The sequence below is a fragment of the Pinus tabuliformis genome, chromosome Q (assembly GCF_031772625.1).
Source record: "Pinus tabuliformis cultivar Carrire ecotype Pingquan chromosome Q, CPIR1, whole genome shotgun sequence".
Taxonomy (NCBI): domain Eukaryota; kingdom Viridiplantae; phylum Streptophyta; class Pinopsida; order Pinales; family Pinaceae; genus Pinus; species Pinus tabuliformis.
Window position 1 is genome coordinate 1,255,689,852 of NC_142296.1, and position 13,837 is coordinate 1,255,703,688.

Consider the following 13,837-nt stretch of genomic DNA (forward strand, 5'->3'; position numbering starts at 1 on the left):
ACATTCAAAATGATTTTATTTATTTTTTTTAAAATCATTTTTTATATTGTCTCTAGAGAGACAATAGTTTGAATTATGGACATTTATTTTTTTTAAATAATTTTTTATACTGTCTCTAGAGAGACAATTATGGACATTTATTTATTTTTAAATAATTTTTTATATTGTCTCTAGAGAGACAATAGTTTTAATTATGGACATATTGTCTCTATAGAGATAATATGTTTTTAATCTCAGCTATTGTCTCTAAAAAGACAAAAATGTAATTGTCTCTAAAGAGACGCAAATGAAGTTATCTCTAGAGAGACAAATGAAATTGTCTCTAGAGAGACAAATGAAATTGTCTCTAGAGAGACAAATCAAATTGTCTCTAGAGAGACAAATCAAATTGCCTCTTAATAGACAATAATTCTTGTCTTTATAGAGACAATAATAATATGTGTTCTATATTGTCTTTATAGAGACAAATTTTTGAGACATTATATTTTGAGACATTATATTTTGCCACACCCACTTAGAGACAATATTTAAGAAAATACACAAGTTTCTTTTTGTCTTAAGTTAAGACAATTAACTCAAATATTGTCTTAGATATTGTCTTAAAACCCCCCTACATGTAGTAGTGTCTCAGAGAAGTTTACCCAGTACTTCATAGACGTCATATGACACACATTTAAACATAGATGTGTAATTAAAAGCGATGATATAGGGGAGGGTCGCCATTACCTGTGCGCTCTCCCCGCCACATCGCAAAACCACGTGTCAAAGCGCATGGAGCCAGTACGACACCTGTCCACCATGGAGCTCCACATGTTGGGCATTGTGTCATCACATAAAAATTTGTGTCCGCACCATTTCCTCTATTTGTTTAGGGTCATTGTTGCGATGTTCCATTTTCCATTTGTCTTTTTGCTCGGGGCCGATTGTTGGGCGAAGCCCCCCGTCGAAGATGGCGTGGGATGGCCCCAGAACCTACGCGTTTTGTCTGGTATGCATGTGCTGTTGAAAGTGTTTGTTCGAGGCTTAAGGTTTGTGGACCTACGCACTTCATCTGGTATGCAGGTGTTGGTGCAAATGTTTGTTCGAGGTTTAGGGTTTCTCTAGTGGTGGTCTTATTCGCAGTTTTTGTTGTTTGGGGAGGAGCCGGTTGCAGTTTTACTGAGCTCGAGGTAATTGCTTAATTTGTTGTTAATTTTCTATTTTGTGCTGGTTTTTCTGGTGGTTTTCTGTTGTCTAATGGATTTTTCTTCTCATTGCAGGTGTGGAAAAGTTCGTTGCAGGTGTGGAGAAGGTCTGGAGAGCTCGAGGGAAGGTTGGCGACCATCCATGGCCTGTATTAGGTAGGATTTTAATCCTACCAAAAATTTCTCTATGTTTTTCAACAAAAACAACTCTATTTGGATATTTTGTAAACTTTCTATGGCGGGTTTTGAGGGTTTAGGGTTTTTGTGGATATTTTGATGTTGTTTGTGGCTTTTCATGATGGTATTTGTGAAATTTCATTGTTTTCACTGCTATTTTCGTCGTCCTGTGCCATCCTCGGCCGTCCCATGCTATCCTTGGCCATCACGTGCCTTCGGTTGTCCCGTGCCATCCTCGGCCGTACTGTGCTATCCTCAGTTGTCTCGTGCCCTCAACCGTCCTGTGGCATCCTCGACCGTCCCGTGCCATCCTCGGTGGAGGGCTTCACCCAACAACCAACCCCGAGCAAAAAGACAAAGGAAAAATGGAACATCGCAGCAATGACCCCAAACAAACCCTCGAAACCCTCTTGTCTTTTGGTATGACTTAATTTCTGATATGTCAGATAGATTCCTTGTTTTCGCTGTTATTTTTGCCCTCCCGTGCCATCCTCGGCGGAGGGCTTTTCCCAACAACTGGTCAGGCCAGTAATTCCCTCTCCTCTTGGCCAGCAATTCTGCTTTCCTCTTGGCATCAAGGACATAGCATAGGCTCTATCTGTCAACAGATAAAATGTGTTCAGGTTCTCTGATGTTAACAAGCCTTCAAAATTGTCTCTGTATATAACATTTCTGTTTGTTTGTTTGTCCCCTTCTCTATTAGTTTACAGGAAAACTTTGTTCACGATGATGGCCTGCCATAGCTCGGCTTCATGCCCTGGATATCTTGATGTATAGTTCTATATATACATGATTAAATGATACTATTTTTACTTAACTGTTGTAGTTTGTAGCCACCACAATTGAAATTTTTGTGTCCTGTTTATTTTTGGGGATAAGAAGATCATTAAATGATGCCAATTGTACTTGACTGTTGCAGTTTGTAGCCACCTCAAGTGAAATTTTTGTGTCTTGTTTTTTTTGGGGGTTGAGAAGATGATTAAATGATGCCAGTTTTACTCACCTGTTGCAGTTTGTAGCCACCTCAATTGAAATTTTTGTGTCATATTTTTTGTGGGGTTGAGAAGAGATTTGGGTTTAGGTATGGTTATTGGTCAAAAATGCATAGGATCATGATTAAACTTCATTTTCCTAAGGATTTAGGTTTTTCTCATATTTACAGCAATTATATTGGATGTGACTCTCTGGTCATGTGGTGGTGAAGATCTAGACATGGGGTGTGTTGCTATATTAGTGATCTATGTTTGGATCTGGAACCTGAATTTGAATTTGAAGGTTTTCGTATTAGTGATCTAGGACCTAGAACCTGAATTTGAATTCGAAGGTTTTCATATTGAAAAAAATATAGAGATGGGGTGTTTTTATTTTAGTGATCTATGTTTGAACATTGAACTAGGATTTTGAATATCTGAATTAAAATTTGAAGGTTTTTTCCTACTCTACTTAATAATGAGTGCTCTCAAAAACTTATTATGAGATAAGACTGTCTGGTCATTTGATTTCTGTATTTAGCATTTTTCTATACCTTTGGCCATTATCTCTTGTCTATTGTTCATATCCAGTGTTTCCACTTTTGCAATGTTTATTTCATTTATTGGTCTGTAATAGTATTCTGAATTAGAAGATTAGTTTTCTTGTTCATCGAACAACAACAAATCATTCTGTAGCTTTGCTGGCATATTCCTCTTGTTAATGAGAAATTTTCTTCTTCCGAGGCAATTTTTGGTCAATTTACAATTATTTAATTGTTGGTTTTGTCTCTTGCATAGAGTCTCTACGCATGCTCGCAACTTTGAATCTACCTTATTGAATCTGAAAAATGACTGAAATAACAATCCTAACGCTCTCAGAATCCTATAATACAAATTTCATTATTTTTTTCCTTTTTATAAATAGAGTCAACTATATTTTAAAGATAAAGATAATTCGAGGCCAACAATTCCCTCTCCTCTTGGCATCAAGGACAGAGCACAGGCTCTGTCTGTCAACAGATAAAACGTGCTCAGCTTCTCTGATGTTAACAAGCCTTCAAAATTGTCTCTGTATATAACATTTCTGTTTGTTTTTTTGTCCCCTTCTCTATTAGTTTACAGGAAAATTTTGTTCACGATGACGGGCTGCCATAGCTGGGCTTCATGCCCTGGCTATATTGATGTATAGTTCTATATATACATGATTAAATGATACGAGTTTTACTTAAATGTTGCAGTTTGTAGCCATCACAATTGAAATTTTTTTGTCCTATTTATTTTTGGGGATGAGAAGATCATTAAATGATGCCAGTTTTACTTAACTATTATAGTTTGTAGCCACCTCAATTGAAATTTTTGTGTCCTATTTTTTTTGGGGGTTGAGAAGATGATTAAATGATGCCAGTTTTACTCAATTGTTGTAGTTTGTAACCACCTCAATTGAAATTTTTGTGTCCTGTTTTTGTGGGGATGAGAAGAGATTTGGGTTTAGGTATGGTTATTGGTCAGAAATGCATAGGAGGATGATTAAACTTCATTTTATTAAGGATTTAGGTTATTCTCATATTTACAACAATTATATTGGATGTGACTCTCTTGTCATGTGGCGGTGAAGATCTAGACAAGCGGTGTGTTGCTATATTAATGATCTATGTTTGGACCTAGAACCTGAATTTGAATTTGAAGGTTTTCATATTAGTGATCTAGGACCTAGAACCTGAATTTGAATTTGAAGGTTTTCATATGGAAAAAAATATAGAGATGGGGTGTTTTTATTTTAGTGATCTATGTTTGGACATGGAACTAGGATTTTGAATATCTGAATTTAAATTTGAAGGTTTTTTCCTCCTCTACTTAATAATGAGTGCTCTCAAAAACTTATTATGAGATAAGACTGTCTAGTGATTTGTTTTTGTATTTAGCCTTTTTTCTATACATTTGGCCATTAACTCTTGTCTATTGTTAATATCCAATGTTGCCACTTCTACAATGTTTATTTCATTTATTGGTCTGTAATAGTATTCTGAATTAGAAGATTGGTTTTCTCATTCATCGAACAACAACAAAACATTATGTAGCTTTGCTGGCATATTCCTCTTGTTAATGAAAATTTTCTTCTTCCCAGGAAATTTTTGGTCAATTTACAATTATTTAATTGTTGGTTTTGTCTCTTTCATAGAGTCTCTACACCTGTTCGCAACTTTGAATCTACCCTATCGAATCTAAAAAATGACTGAAATAATAATCCTAACGCCCTCAGAATTCTATAATACAAATTTCATTATTTTTTTCCTTTTTATAAACAGATGTCAACTATATTTTAAAGATAAAGTTAATTCTAGGCCAGCAATTCCCTCTCCTCTTGGAATCAAGGACAGAGCATAGGCTCTGTCTATCAATAGATAAAATGTGTTTAGGTTCTCTGATGTTAACAAGCCTTCAGAATTGTCTCTGTATATAAAACTTATGTTTGTTTGTTTGTCCCCTTGGCTATCTTGATGTACAGTTCTATATATACATGATTAAATGATACTATTTTTACTTAACTATTGCAGTTTGTAGCCACCGCAATTGAAATTTTTGTGTCCTGTTTATTTTTGGGGATGAGAAGATCATTAAATGATGCCAGTTTTACTTAACTATTGTAGTTTGTAGCCACCTCAATTGGAATTTTTGTGTCCTATTTTTTTTGGGGGTTGAGAAGATGATTAAATGATGCCAGTTTTACTCAACTGTTGCAGTTTGTGGCCACCTCAATTGAAATTTTTGTGTCCTATTTTTTGTGGGGTTGAGAAGAGATTTGGGTTTATGTATGGTTATTGGTCAGAAATGCATAGGAGGATGATTAAACTTCATTTGCTTAAGGGTTTATGTTATTCTCATATTTACAGAAATTATATTTACAGCAATTATATTGAGATGGGGTGTTGTTATTTTAGTGATCTATGTTTGGACATGGAACTAGGATTTTGAATATCTGAATTTAACTTTGAAGGTTTTTTCCTACTCTACTTAGTAATGAGTGCTCTCGAAAACTTATTATGAGATAAGACTGTCTGGTCATTTGATTTCTGTATTTAGCCTTTTTCATATGCAACTTGATAATGAGTTCTCTCAATTTATCAAGTGTCCCCTCAATGAATAAAATTATCAGTGGCTTTTTGACACTTAATAAAACTTATTATGAGGTAGATTGCCTCCTCATTTGAGACTGTTTGGTCATTTGATTTTTGTATTTAGCCATTTTCCTAAGCCTTTGGTCATTATCTCTTGTCCAGAGTTGGAATGGAATGTTATTATTGAATTCCCAAACATCGCAGCAATGACCCAAAAAAAATGGAGGAAATGGCGCAGACACAGAATTTTATGTGATGACACGATGCCCAACACGTGGACCTCCACGGCGGACAGGTGTCGTACCGGATCCATGCACTTTGACATGTGGTTTTGCAATGTGGCAGGGAGGCCGCATAGAATAACTTATAGAAATAGTTTTATCATAATTAATATTTTACAGAAAGACATATTGCATTCAAAATTTCTTTTCAACACATAGTTAGGTTGCCACAAGAAATCACTAATAGGTTGTAAGCAAAAATGTTTCTTGTGACAAGAAAAAGATACAATCTAGTGTTGTAAGCCAAAATGTTTCTATGACAAGAAAAAGATACAATCTAGTGTTGTAAGTGAAAATGTTTCTGTGCCAAGAAAAAGATACAATCCATCCAAAATCCACATCATAATGTGGTTAGAACCAAAAACATATGACACCCCTATTCTTTATGGCCCTGAGAATCTTGAGTGCCAAAACTCCCCGAGTTACCTTCGTGAGCCAGGTAGGTTGGCCTACCAGTCAAGGGCTGATTAGGAAATCGTCGATTGCTTCCATATGATTGATTCCAATTTGCAGCTTACATCCATGGAGGTACTTAGTACCCATACCTCACATTTGCACTATTGACCCCTACATTAAGTGGAGGTGTGTAATGAGCATACAAAGAATTGACACCAACTATGGTAGGAACAAGGCAAGTGGGTAAACCCTCAGTTTGATAGTGGGGCACTTGATTGTTTATGAGATCTTGGAATAATGGTGTATTATCTGCAATGGAGTCCAATGAGTTTGAAATAATCCTGGTTTCATCATCTATTCTTGTATTGTTGATCATCCCTTGTTCCTTTTCAAGCATTTGTTGTGCCTTTCATTTTTCCTTTTCTTGTCTTGCCATTTTCTTTTGTTGGTCCTTAACTTGCCTTGCTTTATCTATTTCAATCCTTTCATCTGCTTGACGTTGTGCTGCAACAATCATTGCTGCCTTATTCTCCTTGACTAGATCCTTCTTTTTCTGTTTTAATTCTCGCATTTCGAATTTCTTTTTTTCAGAGTCATCTACCAGGTTTATATAGTTCTTTGAGGTGAGTAACTGTGAGCTTCGGCCCAGACGAAGAATACCTAGTCCACCTTGCTTTTTTTTCATTGATACTCTCTCTACTGGTAGCTTTAGGAACCATCCAAGTGTCTTCTCCACCCCTCCCACCTACATTTCATTGCTTGGTACTTCCCTTTCAGTATCTATTGGAACTGATTGAACTATATCTTTCTTCATTTGATGCCTCATTATGTCCTTCATCTTCTTCCATTGATTTATTGTCCACAAAAAAATGAAAAATTTTACTTTTCAATTCTGCTGGTTGTGAGCGCATGTTCATGCTTTCTTCATTGGTTGCTGAGACACTATGTGCATTCATATTGATCATTTCTTCTGCTAGCCATGAAGGTGGGGTTACTTGGCTTGGTAATGTCAATTGGTCATTGTCAACTGCATGTTCAACAATATCAATAACAATATCAGCAACAGGAATTTCATGTTCTGAGTTGGTGGAATGATCTCCATGTTACCGTGAATTTGTTCATTGTTATATTGTGTTTCACATACAGTTTCATCATGTTCAACATATAAGTGTGCTTGAGACAGGGAAATCATATTACCAGCTGAAACAACATCATCTTGGTCATCTACTTCTTGCACTTCAACACCTGTTTGGGCAGTCCCTTCTTCCTGACCATCCACATGAAACGCTTGGCAACAACTAGTATCATGCATAAGAGCATCATAGTTCAGTGTCTAGATTCCTGTCCTCCTAAAGCCAACCTTGATATTTGATGGTGTCAAATCCCTTTTAAAAGCTTTACTTGCAAGCTCTGCTAGCTCAAACCTTTTCACCTCAACCCCTGGATTCTTTGCCATCCATGCAACACGCTCCGACCTAAAATAGTTCTTGAAAGGGCCAAACACACTAACAATAAGGGGTTGCAGTCTGTGAGTGGTATGAGCAGGCAATGTCAAAAGGTCGCTGCCTAAATTTTTTGCTTCCTCAATTATTTGTACAGCTGTGTGGCTCCCATGGCCATCTAATATCAAAAGGTGTCTGTTATTAGGTGAGACACCACCTGGTACCGATGCAGGAAAGTGAAAATGCCAACTTAGAAACAGTTCTTTAGTCATCCATGCATGGGGATGTGCAGCCATGCATGTACATGGTTCACAGTTCTGTATATAGTTTTTCAATTGATTTTTACCTTTGAATAGATAAAATCTTGGGATTGAAATACCAATTACATTGACACAACATAAAATAGTTATCCACTCACTGCTCTTGGGCAAAATCTTTGGCACATTTCGACTCTCTCTCTTGGCAATTACCCGCATGCCACAATTCCTCCCTTCCTGTAAACCTGTTTCATCAGAGTTCCATATATGGTCTGCTCCATAAGAATGTTTATCGTAAGCACTAGAAAGTGTGTCATAGAACTTTTGCACAACTACAGGGAGAAAATTTAATGCTCTGTCTCTGTCAAGGCCCTCAGCAGTACGCAATACAAGTTCTGGATGCCTTTTTTTAAACCCAAACCACCATGATTTACCAGGAAACCCATCTTTGAATGGGTTTGGCCTCCCTTGACAGATTTGAGCAACTGTTGATTTGAGTTGTATCAACTCTAGCCGATGTCCCAGTTGGGCCATCTCTTTACACCACTCAACCACCTCGGCCTGCTCCTCCTCAATCATAACTATAAGAGGCCCTCTACGTTTTGTATGAGTCAGTCCATTTATCCAATAATGTATTGATGAGGGAGGAATACCATGTTTCTTTGCAGATGCCCGAATTGAGTATCCATTAAACTCTGTGTCGTCAATTGCAACTAACATTTGTTCTTTTGTCCATCCTCTTATAGCACTGATCTTTTTAGTTGAGCTTGCCCCTTGGACTATTGTTGATGGTGGTTCTGTGGCTGTGGTGTGTTAACATCAACTGCTGTCACATGGTCATCCTCAAAAATGCTCCCTAGTGCATTGTTGACATTGACATCAGCTGGCATGTCCTCATCAGACGATGTGCATCGCAGTTGCGCACCCCCTGTCACTCTCCTGCCACTTCTCCTTGTACAAGCAAAGTAACTTCCTTTTGCCATAGATGCAACAAACTGTAAAATTATTGCATGCATTTAGACATTAGAATATTTCTAAATTATTCTTTATTACTTCTGCAAAAATACTTTTCCTTTATTACAGGAAATTATCAACATGTATGTTACAGGAAATTGAATTGCATTACTTATGTTACAGGAAATTGAATTGCATTACTTCATAGTCTGTCATTGCAAATTACTTCATAGTCTCTCAATTGCCTGCATGTTCATCAGTTTAGCAACTTTTATGTGGATTCAAGTAGGATTCTATGATAGTTTTTTCAAATATCACTTTCCATTTTTTTGTTGTTTGGCATTGCCAAAAATGTCTCAGTACTGCAACTTCTCCATTGCAGTCCATGGCCACCATTCCAGGCATAAATTCTATGTTGGGAACAACTTGCAGTTATGATCAGCCTTGTGGTCTCTCAATTGCCTGTCTGTTGATTAGTTTTGCAACTTTTATATGGATTCAAGTAGGATTCTACGATAGATGTTTCAAATATCATTTCCCAATTTTTTTTTTTTGTTTGGCATTGCCAAAAATGTCTCAGTACTGCAACTTCTCCATTGCAGTCCACGGCCACCATTCTAGACATAAATTCTATGTTGGGAACAACTTGCAGCTGTGATTAGCTTTGGAATGGACTTATCAGTCATAAGAAGTTTTAGAAAATTGAACTGAAAAAATTAAGTATGTTGAAGGCATTCATTTCTTTTATTTTAAGGAGTGGTTTTAACTTTTCTAAATAGTTGTATTTATAACCTACTTTTTATTCAATGGCTATTTGTGAAACCATCCAGCTATCCATTTAGCAGTTATGGCCAAACAGATCATGTAAGAACTCTGATAAATGAAAACAATGAAAACAGAAATGTAAGAACAATGACTTTCAATAGTTGTTTGTGAAACCATCTAGGTATCCTTTTAGCAGTTATGGCCAGACAGATCATGTAAGAACTCTGATAAATGAAAACAGTGAAAAAAGAACTGTAAGAACAGTGACTTTCAATGGTTGTTTGTGAAACCATCCAGGTATCCTTCTAGCAGTTATGGCAAGACAGATCATGTAAGAAATTTGATAAATGAAAACAATGAAAACATGACTGTAAGAAGAATGAGTTGTAATTGATATAACTAGCCTGGATATATTGGCAACTGTTTTGTGATGTTGTCTTCAAGTTTGTTGAATAGTTTGAAAGCATAAGATGTAACTTCAACAGTGGGTGGACTTCTTTTATAGTTTTGGGCACTTGAACTTAATTGGTGGACATGGATGCACATGGATTGCAATAGCTTCATTTTGAATGTGTGGTCTGGATTTAATTTGATGTGATCTAATGGTTGGGAATTCGTTATTTTTTGATCTGTGTGCTTTGATCTGTTTTAATGAGAAATATAGTGAGTTGGGTGTCATTTATTGCAGTTATTGGGTTTGGGTGTCATTTATTGAACAAAGTGGGTTCAAATGTTATTGGGTTGGGTGTCATTTATTGAACATAGGGTGTTTAGTTATTGAGCAACACAGCAATTATGGTTGGCATACATTCCCTTTTGTTATGTGCAGGTAGGCATATTTATTTGGGATGCAAAGCTGCAGTTCTGATGAGTGGGGGTTGAAATGACTGCTGCTTTGTACTTCTGTAATAGACCATTTTGGAAGCCTTTATGCTTTTAGCTGTTTTCTAGTTGGGTCAATATGGTTTGCAGTCTTAAGTAGTAAAATATTATTTATGGACAATTGTGGGCCCAGTCAATGTAGGGGGGAATTTTGGACATAAATTAATACTTATTTATACTTAATGTTATTTATTTTTGTTTAAATATTGGTTTCAAAAGTCTCAATTTATGGTGGTTTTGTGGGACCAGTACTATATCAATTACTGGTCCCTGCACAACATTAGAAATCTCTCCCCTACCCATTAATAGCCTTTGCTACGTTGTTTCAAAGTGAGCTATTCCGATTCGATATAATCCATCTTGCAATGGGTTGTTAAATGTGAAGGAGGTCATTATTACTGAAGTGTTAGTCCTTGTTAACCAATGGTAAGTGAAAATATGATACATGGCTGAAAATTTTCCTAAACATAACATTTACGCAAGTATCATTATATTTAGTATATTTAACCAAAACCTTCCATGAAAGTGTGATAACAAAAATACTTTAGTATATTTAACCAAAACTTTCTACTAAAGTGTGATAATAAAAATACTATGAGTGATTGGAATATATATTTCTTACTTGTCTCAATTGTGACTTTCTATTTAGAGGAATTTGTTCCTATTTTTTAGGGTTGTTATACTAGATATTCATAGATTAATATGTGGTTAAGATATTCTCTGAACCAGGTAATTATGTGTCCAAGATAGTGTACCTATTTTGAGACAACACTAAATGTATTTATCTGTAATCTTATTTGATGTGAATATATGATATTGTGTGCACTATCAAAAGTTAAGTTGTTATCAAAACCTGTGAGGGCCTGGGACTTGGCCCCTCATGGGCTGAGGAAATAAAAGAATACATTTTATTTTTTAATTTTTAGATTGTCTATCAAGCATCAAGTGGTGTTCTGGTGAGTTGTGTTTGGAGCAGTCTGTGGAGCGTGTTTAAGCGTTTTTTGGCATTGGGGATTGATATTTTGTGTGATCGTTTTTTCAATTTTGTGTGAGCGATTACCCAATAGCTTGAGAGTCACCACAGACTTTGACCTGATCGCTGAGACCAGTTCTAGCGAGATACTGTACATTGGCTGTGTTTGATCGATTGTTGTATGGAGAGACGGTGGGCAAGGCCACCGAGAAGGGCCAAGTCCTCGAAGGTTGGCTATGATCCATTAAGCCAATTTGGTGTAACGATCGTGGTGTCGTCGAGTGTTCTGAGGTAGAGGGAGATTTGTAGATTGGTGTGTGAGATTTGTCACAGTTACTGAAGAAATTCCTTCCAAAGCTGTAGACTTCAAGTTTGCAGGCTCACGCTGGATTCCGGAAAGCATCGTAGTAGTAAGTAGCAGTGATTACTTATTAACTGTTGTCCTTATTACAATATATCGCTGACTGGTAAGGGAATTGGGCACCTTATTCACAAATGAACTGATGGAGATATCTCTCAGCATTATCATTGCAATCGTCTTTGGAGCCATTGGATTCCTCGCGAATTTTGTGTCCTTTTTGCATCGTCTTTGGAGCATGTTGTGTGTTTGAGAAGTCCATCTAGAAGGATGACACTTTGTTGTACAGATGCCGGTTGACTGACGGCATTTCTGAGAAAATTAATGAAGGGATAGAAATGGAAGAACGCATGAGTGCATATGGGGGAGAGAGATTGGTTGTGGGCATGTCTACAGATGTGGCAGGAGAAGGTATACACTTGCCCCACCTACGCGAGGCTCACAGAAGCAGAGACTAGTGAATAATAAACCACATTTATCTAAATCGAAATCAAGCTTAGCGGTCAAATCATTTTGCTACCAAATTATTGGCTACTGAACCATGCCAGAACTAGAGCTACAGTGGAGCCAACATGAAGCACAATGTCATGTGGGCTCTACCAGTTTGCAGATTCTTCCATTTGTTGCGTTAAATATGGTTTTGACCTTGTGAACATATATGATTTGAGTGGATTGTATATTCATCACATGGTGCCTTGACTCCGACCTTGATTTTGATGCATGTGTTTCATGTAAAAATGCATTAAAGTAAATATGGTTGAAGAAATTGGGTGTTTGTTGTGACATTTAGTTTGGCCAACTATTGTCACCAGTGTGAGTCTATGTTGGAATTGGTCATTTCAACAATATAAAAATTTATTTGCATGAATGATTAACCACGAGATATAATAACAACATGACATTGAAGATGGTAGCATCAGAGATTGGAGGATAATAGACAATTGAGTTTGTTTGAGTTTGTGGAATAGACTCACTAGCATGATGTATTATGAGTCACACATATTAATTGTAAGAAAGTCTAGGATGTTTTGTAGTGGTCTTTATAATGTATGTACCTCGTAACTCCAAGAGTTGGAGTGCGAAATGTAAGCCTAATTGACCTATAGAGCCTTATTGGCTACATTAGAGTCCTAGTGGCTACGGAGCCGATGTGGCTACAGTGCCCTAGTGGCATCATAGGAGCCTTAGTGCTCATAGTTTCAGAGTCTAGGTGGTAGGGAGTGACATACCTTACTCACATGAGAAATTTATTTTCTCCCAGGTCTCAGCGTATCTTCAGCTGAGCACAATGCATGGTTGAGGGTGAGTCGATAAAACCCATGATGATGGTATTTGGGCAGATTTGTAGGGAAAGGAACATGTATGCAGTTATAAAAGTTGACAGAACCATGTATGCGAAGGACATCCTACAAGACTGTTGGTTGCAGCGGTGAGAACCCTTGCATTCCGGTGGGTGGTTCTTCCTTTATATGGACATCAACACATTCTTTTGTTATGTTTGACCACAACTAGACATTACATACTGATATTGAGACAAGTACTCATTAAGGGGGTGCGTTGGAATATGTAATTCCTACTTGTCTCAGTTGTGACTTTCTATCTAGAGGAGTCTATTCCTATTCTTTAGGGTTGTTATATCTAGATATTCCTAGATTGGTGTGTGGTTGAGATATTCTCTCAACCAGGTGATTGTGTGTCCAAGATAGTCTACCTATCTTGAGACAACACTAAATGTATTTATATGTAATTTTATTTGATGTGAATATATGATATTGTGTGCACTATCAAAAGTTAAGTTGAGCATGTGACATCTTAGCTATACCGGCCAACATTATTATCAAATGAAAATTTCTCTGGCTAGGATATCTATCAATGTAATTAAGGGGAAATAATTTTTCAAAGCTAGTTTTTATTAAATTCAATACATAAAAGAGTTGTTTTTAGTGTGATTTTTTTATTTTCTAGTGTGGGAATTTTGGGGAAAAATTGAGATAAAACTAGCTATAGAATTGTCCTAGACATTTCCACCCAGATGAATGAGGAAGACCATTGTGATAGATGTAATCCAAAAATAAATAATC